Genomic DNA, 9049 nt, shown 5'->3' on the forward strand with positions numbered 1-9049 from the left:
TGATCCATTTTCTGCGGGAAATGGCGAGCCCCTTCGGCTACAAGAGTGTGTAGGTCCCGCTCAACAGTCTACGTCCTTAACCATCGGGGACTTTGTAGATTTTGCCCAAAATCGCTCTCCGCAGAACAGAGCGGGAGGTCTCCGCGGCGGAGGCCGGAAAAGGTGCGAGGTGAGCGGCATGGTATGACTGGGCTCGTGCCGCTCACTGCTACCCGGAGCGTGGCGCCCTCCGGGTAAAAGGCTAGCCGGGGCGAGTAGGTGGATTGACGGGCGCATAAGCAACGCCGTCCCCGCCGTACAAGGTGCCGGTGGCCTGGCGAACCACCGGCGTAAGGCTAGCCAAGGGCGTACCGCGGGGCAGAGGGCGCATAAGCCACGCCGTCCCGCTGTACAAGGTGCCGGTGGCCTGGCGAACCACCGGCGTAAGGCTAGCCAAGGGCGTACCGCGGGGCAGAGGGCGCATAAGCCACGCTCTCTCTCCATCCCACCAGAAAGCGAAAAAATTTCAAAGTGTGGGAGAACCGGCTTCCCGACCGGTGGCACTCTGCCTCTCGCTGCCGCCCTCCTGGAAGCGTCCTCGGTCACTCGGTGTCCGGCAGATTTCAGAGCTCCGGAATGGTGAAAAAGAACCGGTGAGAGGGCGAATCCGGCTTCTCTCTGCCGGGCGAGGACCACCGCAGGCGGCAAGGGACGTCTGCCAGGAGACGGCGCTGCGGGCAGGCTTTAAAAGTGCATGGGGTTTTGGCCTCGGCGAAAGTCGAAAAAATTTTGCGGTCGGAGCTGTCTGCCCCGGCCGGGGAAGGCTCACCGCCGGCGGCTGCCAACCCCTGGCTTGCCCGCTGGATGCCCTTTCGGAGGCTGCTGAAAAAGAACTGTCAGGCGGGCACCTCTCGGAAGAACGCAGACCAAAACGACCGGTAAAAATTTGGGCGATCCGACCCTCAGTGCACCTTCGGCGGCAGAGAAAAGCAACAAAAACACCGGTCAAGAAGGGAGGTTTTGGTCGACTCTGCCTGGTTTTTGCACTAAGTCAGATCCGTAATGCCAGCGGGACTGAGTCGCTTTTGCGTGCCGTGGTCCTGGAGGCCTGCTCGGACAGAGCGGTCCTTCGGGTCCCGCGGGAAGGGGCATTTCATGTTCCTCTGCGGGAGGTGGTCCATTTTCTGCGGGAAATGGCGAGCCCCATCGGCTACAAGAGTGTGTAGGTCCCGCTCAACAGTCTACGTCCTTAACCATCGGGGACTTTGTAGATTTTGGCAGAAATCGCCCCCGCAGGTCCTAGCGGGAGGTCTCCGCGGCGGAGGCCGGAGAGGGCGCGAGGTGAGCGGCATGGTATGACTGGGTTCGTGCCGCTCACTGGTACCCGGAGCGTGGCGCCCTCCGGGTAAAAGGCTAGCCGGGGCGAGTAGGTGGGTTGACGGGCGCATAAGCCACGCCGTCCCCGCCGTACAAGGTGCCGGTGGCCTGGCGAACCACCGGCGTAAGGCCAGCCAGGGCGGACCGCGGGGCAGAGGGCGCATAAGCCACGCTCTCTCTCCATCCCACCAGAACAAGCGAAAAATTTTCAAAGTGTGGGAGAACCGGCGACCCGACCGGTGGCACTCTGCCTCTCGCTGCCGCCCTCCTGGAAGCGTCCTCGGTCACTCGGTGTCCGGCAGATTTCAGAGCTCCGGAATGGTGAAAAAGAACCGGTGAGAGGGCGAAACCGGCTTCTCTCTGCCGGGCGAGGACCACCGCAGGCGGCAAGGGACGTCTGACAGGAGACGGCGCTGCGGGCAGGCTTTAAAAGTGCATGGGGTTTTGGCCTCGGCGAAAGTCGAAAAAATTTTGCGGTCGGAGCTGTCTGCCCCGGCCGGGGAAGGCTCACCGCCGGCGGCTGCCAACCCCTGGCTTGCCCGCTGGATGCCCTTTCGGAGGCTGCTGAAAAAGAACTGTCAGGCGGGCACCTCTCGGAAGAACCGCAGACCAAAACGACCGGTAAAAATTTTGGGCGATCCGACCCTCAGTGCACCTTCGGCGGCAGAGAAAAGCAACAAAATTACCGGTCAGAGAAGGGGAGTTTTGGTCGACTCTGCCAGGTTTTTGCACTAAGTCAGATCCCGTAATGCCAGCGGGACTGAGTCGCTCTTGCGTGCCGTGGTCCTGGAAGCCTGCTCGGACAGAGTGGTCCTTCGGGTCCCGCGGGAAGGGGCATTTCATGTTCCTCTGCGGGAGGTGATCCATTTTCTGCGGGAAATGGCGAGCCCCTTCGGCTACAAGAGTGTGTAGGTCCCGCTCAACAGTCTACGTCCTTAACCATCGGGGACTTTGTAGATTTTGCCCAAAATCGCTCTCGCAGAACAGAGCGGGAGGTCTCCGCGGCGGAGGCCGGAAAAGGTGCGAGGTGAGCGGCATGGTATGACTGGGCTCGTGCCGCTCACTGCTACCCGGAGCGTTGGCGCCCTCCGGGTAAAAGGCTAGCCGGGGCGAGTAGGTGGATTGACGGGCGCATAAGCAACGCCGTCCCCGCCGTACAAGGTGCCGGTGGCCTGGCGAACCACCGGCGTAAGGCTAGCCAAGGGCGTACCGCGGGGCAGAGGGCGCATAAGCCACGCCGTCCCCGCTGTACAAGGTGCCGGTGGCCTGGCGAACCACCGGCGTAAGGCTAGCCAAGGGCGTACCGCGGGGCAGAGGGCGCATAAGCCACGCTCTCTCTCCATCCCACCAGAACAAGCGAAAAATTTCAAAGTGTGGGAGAACCGGCTTCCCGACCGGTGGCACTCTGCCTCTCGCTGCCGCCCTCCTGGAAGCGTCCTCGGTCACTCGGTGTCCGGCAGATTTCAGAGCTCCGGAATGGTGAAAAAGAACCGGTGAGAGGGCGAATCCGGCTTCTCTCTGCCGGTCTGCCAGGAGACGGCGCTGCGGGCAGGCTTTAAAAGTGCATGGGGTTTTGGCCTCGGCGAAAGTCGAAAAAATTTTGCGGTCGGAGCTGTCTGCCCCGGCCGGGGAAGGCTCACCGCCGGCGGCTGCCAACCCCTGGCTTGCCCGCTGGATGCCCTTTCGGAGGCTGCTGAAAAAGAACTGTCAGGCGGGCACCTCTCGGAAGAACCGCAGACCAAAACGACCGGTAAAAATTTTGGGCGATCCGACCCTCAGTGCACCTTCGGCGGCAGAGAAAAGCAACAAAAACACCGGTCAAAGAAGGGAGGTTTTGGTCGACTCTGCCTGGTTTTTGCACAAAGTCAGATCCGTAATGCCAGCGGGACTGAGTCGCTTTTGCGTGCCGTGGTCCTGGAGGCCTGCTCGGACAGAGCGGTCCTTCGGGTCCCGCGGGAAGGGGCATTTCATGTTCCTCTGCGGGAGGTGGTCCATTTTCTGCGGGAAATGGCGAGCCCCATCGGCTACAAGAGTGTGTAGGTCCCGCTCAACAGTCTACGTCCTTAACCATCGGGGACTTTGTAGATTTTGGCAGAAATCGCCCCCCGCAGGTCCTAGCGGGAGGTCTCCGCGGCGGAGGCCGGAGAGGGCGCGAGGTGAGCGGCATGGTATGACTGGGTTCGTGCCGCTCACTGGTACCCGGAGCGTGGCGCCCTCCGGGTAAAAGGCTAGCCGGGGCGAGTAGGTGGGTTGACGGGCGCATAAGCCACGCCGTCCCCGCCGTACAAGGTGCCGGTGGCCTGGCGAACCACCGGCGTAAGGCCAGCCAGGGCGGACCGCGGGGCAGAGGGCGCATAAGCCACGCTCTCTCTCCATCCCACCAGAACAAGCGAAAAATTTTCAAAGTGTGGGAGAACCGGCGACCCGACCGGTGGCACTCTGCCTCTCGCTGCCGCCCTCCTGGAAGCGTCCTCGGTCACTCGGTGTCCGGCAGATTTCAGAGCTCCGGAATGGTGAAAAAGAACCGGAGAGGGGGCGACTCCGGCTTCTCTCTGCCGGGCGAGGACCACCGCAGGCGGCAAGGGACGTCTGACAGGAGACGGCGCTGCGGGCAGGCTTTAAAAGTGCATGGGGTTTTGGCCTCGGCGAAAGTCGAAAAAATTTTGCGGTCGGAGCCGTCTGCCCCGGCCGGGGAAGGCTCACCGCCGGCGGCTGCCAACCCCTGGCTTGCCCGCTGGATGGCCTTTCGGAGGCTGCTGAAAAAGAACTGTCAGGCGGGCACCTCTCGGAAGAACCGCAGACCAAAACGACCGGTAAAAATTTTGGGCGATCCGACCCTCAGTGCACCTTCGGCGGCAGAGAAAAGCATCAAAAATACCGGTCAAAGAAGCGAGGTTTTGGTCGACTCTGCCAGGTTTTTGCACAAAGTGTTGGCATCGTGCGGCGTCGCGCTTTGCCGTACCGTATCCCCAATGGAGCGGCGCCCGGCGGGGTAGGCTAGCCATGTGAGGTCGAGGGCGGGAGGACGGGACGTAAGCCAGGCCGTTCTCCACAAGAAATTCCGGACGCGGAGACCCCTTCTCCGCCCTACGGTCCCCAATGGGGTGGCGCCCGGCGGGTGAGGCTAGCCATGGGAGGACGGGACGTAAGCCAGGCCGTTCTCCACAAGAAATTCCGTACGCGGAGACCCCTTCTCCGCCCTACGGTCCCCAATGGGGTGGCGCCCGGCGGGTGAGGCTAGCCATGTGAGGTCGAGGGCGGGAGGACGGGACGTAAGCCAGGCCGTTCTCCACAAGTAAATTCCGGACGCGGAGACCCCTTCTCCGCCCTACGGTCCCCAATGGGGTGGCGCCCGGCGGGTGAGGCTAGCCATGTGAGGTCGAGGGCGGGAGGACGGGACGTAAGCCAGGCCGTTCTCCACAAGTAAATTCCGGACGCGGAGACCCCTTCTCCGCCCTACGGTCCCCAATGGGGTGGCTCCCGGCGGGTGAGGCTAGCCATGTGAGGTCGAGGGCGGGAGGACGGGACGCAAGCCAGGCCGTTCTCCACAAACTCCCAGCGGTAGAGTCTCGGCTCTCCGCTCTTTTGATCGATCTGACACAGCGCGATCCGGCGGGGCAGGGCACTTTGCTCGGTCAGGGGTATTGGCCCCGGCCGGTTTATGGTAAAGCGTTCCTTAGCCTCAGTCTTGGTCGCGCATCAATCCCCCGCTCCCCGTGAGCGGCTGTCGTCCTCTGCCTAAGGTTGTGTAGCGCGGTGCCAGTGTGGTCCTCGCACGGCCCCGCTCCTGCCACAGCGGTAGGACTCTCTGCTTCGGCTGAGGTTTGCTACGAAGCGTATGGAACGGGCGTACTCCACCGTACCGTGGGTGGGGGGCGGCGGCGTTGGCGGCGGCAGCGTCCAGCGCGGAGCTCCGGCTCCCGCGGCAGCGCCTCGCCTAGTGTCCCTCGGGCAAGTCCAATCGCCCCCCGCCCGGTCGGAGAGCGCAGACACACCTCTGTGTCCACGGTTTATTTCCGCAGCACGAAAAGGGACGGCTCCCGCCTGCTCCTCGCGGCGGCGACGAGGCTTAGACCCACCGTGGCGTATCCGCGGTAGGTATGCTCGTCGGTCGGAGGAGCGGTTGCGGTCGAGTGGTCCCCAGTGTACCCTGTTAGCGCTGCCCGCCTACGCCTGAAGAGCTGCGGACCGAGAAAAAGGTTCGCTCCGCTGCTGACGGCGAAGCGCGCGGCACGCCGCGGAAGAGGAGAGGGAGCGGTCGCCCCCGGGGCGGCTCCCCTCCGAGTCCGGCAGAAGCAGAGATTGTAGCGGAGGGGGGGGTTTCTAAATTCCCCGGGCGTGTTATCCCCAGCGGTAGCCTTTGAACTCTTCAACCGCAAGCACGATCGCACGTTCACAGCACCCGTCACTAGGAGCCGGGCCAGAGGCGGGCGGCAGACGAAACCGACATGAGCGCTTAAGGGTATTGCACCCCCGGCGCCCAGACCCTGGAAATTGAGTCTGCCCCCAAAGCCCACCCGCGTCCTCCTTGGCGCTCCCGGAGTACATGGTCGTAGATGGGCCATCGGTCGCTAATGCCAAACTGCGTCCCAGGGGTGCGTCCCCTCTGACCAACGGCAGACCCATCCCTCTCGCCAATCCGCGGATCCCCGCCAGGTCCCGAACAGGGCTCGTCCTTTAGCGTTTCAAATGCGCCCTCCCCGCCATACGAGGGGTTGAGGACCGTAGCCTTCCCTTACGAGAGGCACCAGGGGTGCGCCTGCTCGAGGGCCCGGCCGTGGGCGTAACGCTTGGGCCGCCCGGGGGAGTCGGTAGACCATGGGAGACCAACACTCGCACACGAACGTTGCCCGTGCTTTTGTGGAAGAGAGCTTCTTGCGAGGTTGTCGCTGCGGTGGCGCCCGGACAAACCCTATCCCTAAAACTTCTGGGGAATTGGCGTCTAAGCCTGCACCCTGCACGGTATCCCTGCACCCACGAAGGGGGCCGTGGAAGGCTTGGGGTCGCGCCGGCGAAACCGACCGGATGCCCGGGGTACTGAACCCCCGGGGTCCCACCCTGGAAATTGAGCCGTCCGACCCCGCCACGTCTTCCTAGTGCCCTCCTTGGCTCCCCCGCCTGTGGGCATCGTTAGGGGCTGCGGTCATCAGCGCCGGCTAAGCTTCGGCAACACGGCCGACCCACCCCTTCGGCGCCTGGGGGTGCCTGGTCCCAGTCCGGGCCGTTCCGTAGGGGCGGCTATCCCTTACATGAGGGACTCGGTGCGTCCGCTCGGGCTGCGGGGCTCCGGCTCCGACAGCCGGGGAGCTGGTTTTGACCGCGGGCCTCCACGGGAACCGGCAGGGACCGGACTAGGCGTCAAGCCGAAAATAACCCCGGCACCCTCTGCTTCCAAAGCGAGGGGACCTTTGGCCGAGCGGGGGCACCGGAAGCCGAACCGACCCCAACCCCTCTTCCTACCCCAGGGCTGGGCTGACCAATCCCCTGATCGGGTCTAAAATGGAAGAAGGGGATTCGAGGGAAGGGGCTGGCGGAAGGCAGTTGCCCGACGGAGTAGGCGAAGGCCAGGCCGTTTCCGAGTCCCGAGCAGAGGAGGGCGAACTCGGCTCTTCATCGACCGACGGCGAGGCGAGGGCGGTGGCTGCCGCGGGGAAGACTCCATTGCTCGTCAGCGCGCTAGGAGCGGGGCCGACTGGCTGCTCGGGGTATGGCATCCCCGGGGGCCCACCCTGGAAATCTTCGCTCCTCAGCCGCTGCAGGTTATAAGGTCCCGCCGCGCGTAAGCGCTCAACTCTCCGACCCACGGATGTCGAGCCCATGGTGAGCCGGCCGTTTCGTACGGGGAAAAGGGGTCCTCTGGCCCCACATCGATCGAGGGGGTTTAGATCCGCGGAGGCACGCACCGCGAGGCGAATCGCTGCTTTTCCCCAAGAGGTTAACCTTCAAACCACCGAGTAGGTTCGGGGCAGGGCCGACAGTCTGCACTGGGGTATTGCATCCCTGGTGGGGCGACCCTGGAAATCTCTGCCCCTTTCCACTCTTTCGGTTGGGCCTCTCGTCGGGGCGAGCGTAAGTCGGCAAGCAGACGTGGGAAGAGGCTTCTTACCGGTGACACTCCCTTCGTGAGAGAGGCAGGTACTCGCCCCGGACCCCGGTCCAAATCTGCGCGGGCCGGACGGCCTCGGCCCTAGCCGAAGGCCGCTCCCGCGAAGCCAGGGAGCCGAAAAAATAACCCCGACACCCTCCGCGACCTCGCGTGCTTCCAAAGCGAGGGGAAACTTTGGCCGAGCGGGGCACCCGAAGCCGAACCGACCCCAACCCCTCTTCTTACCCCAGGGCTGGGCTGACCAATCCCCTGATCGGGTCTAAAATGGAAGAAGGGGATTCGAGGGAAGGGGCTGGCGGAAGGCAGTTGCCCGACGGAGTAGGCGAAGGCCAGGCCGTTTCCAAATCCCGAGCCAGAGGAGGGCGAACGACGTTCTTCATCGACCGACGGCGAGGCTAGGGCGAGGGCGGTGGCTGCCGCGGGGAAGACTCCATTGCTTGCCAGCGTGCTAGGAGCGGGGCCGACAGGCTGCTCGGGGTATGGCATCCCCGGGGGCCCACCCTGGAAATCTTCGCTCCTCAGCCGCTGCAGGTTATAAGGTCCCGCCGCCGTAAGCGCTCAACTCCCCGACCCACGGACGTCGAGCCCATGGTGAGCTGACAGTTTCGTACGGGGAAAAGGGGTCCTCTGGCCCCACATCGATCGAGGGGGTTTAGATCCGCGGAGGCACGCACCGCGAGGCGAATCGCTGCTTTTCCCCAAGAGGTTAACCTTCAAACCACCGAGTAGGTTCGGGGCAGGGCCGACTGTCTGCACTGGGGTATTGCATCCCTGGTGGGGCGACCCTGGAAATCTCTGCCCCTTTCCACTCTTTCGGTTGGGCCTCTCGTCGGGGCGAGCGTAAGTCGGCAAGCAGACGTGGGAAGAGGCTTCTTACCGGTGACACTCCCTTCGTGAGAGAGGCAGGTACTCGCCCCGCACCCCGGTCCAAATCTGCTCGGTCCGGCCGTCGTCGGCCCTAGCCGAAGGCCGCTCCCGCGAAGCCAGGCGATCCGAACCGAGGATCCGCGCGAGCCTTCTCCAAGCCCTCTGCCGGGCGCTGGTGTTGAAAGCGTAGCGGACCCTGTTCGCCGGAGCGATAGGAGCGGAGCACCGGTCCCGCAGGGTTGAAAGCTGGGTAGCAGCGCCGTAGCTTCCCTCCCAGCCTTCCCCCGGACCTGGCGCCCGATCCCCTCCGCTCCTCTGTGCGTTGGCGGGCGGCGCTGCATGGGTACGTCGCGACGGCTCCTATCGTCTCTCTCGCTTAACAGTGTGGAGAGGTGGTGGTGGAGCTGTCCGACACTCGAGGTGCTGAAGTTGAGCGTCCAATGCTTTCCTTCTATGCGCAGCCTACAGGAGCTGTCCGAGCTTCGGAGGTGCTGATGGAGGTGAGAGTCGAGCGCCACTTCTTGGCTGAACTGAGTGGGGAAAGCCAGCGACTGCGAGAGGGAGGGGAAGGGAAGGCTTTTTCGGGTCCTTGGAAGGGACCGAGAGCATCTTTCTTGCCCCCCTGCCCTAAGCTCCATCCAATGTTGTCTGCGAGGTCTTCTCCGGCGGCGGAGAAGCGCTGCGGTAGCAGCAGCAGCAACGAGCGTTCCCATTAGCTCA

This window comes from Engystomops pustulosus, unplaced genomic scaffold (assembly GCF_040894005.1).
Source record: "Engystomops pustulosus unplaced genomic scaffold, aEngPut4.maternal MAT_SCAFFOLD_436, whole genome shotgun sequence".
Classification (NCBI taxonomy): domain Eukaryota; kingdom Metazoa; phylum Chordata; class Amphibia; order Anura; family Leptodactylidae; genus Engystomops; species Engystomops pustulosus.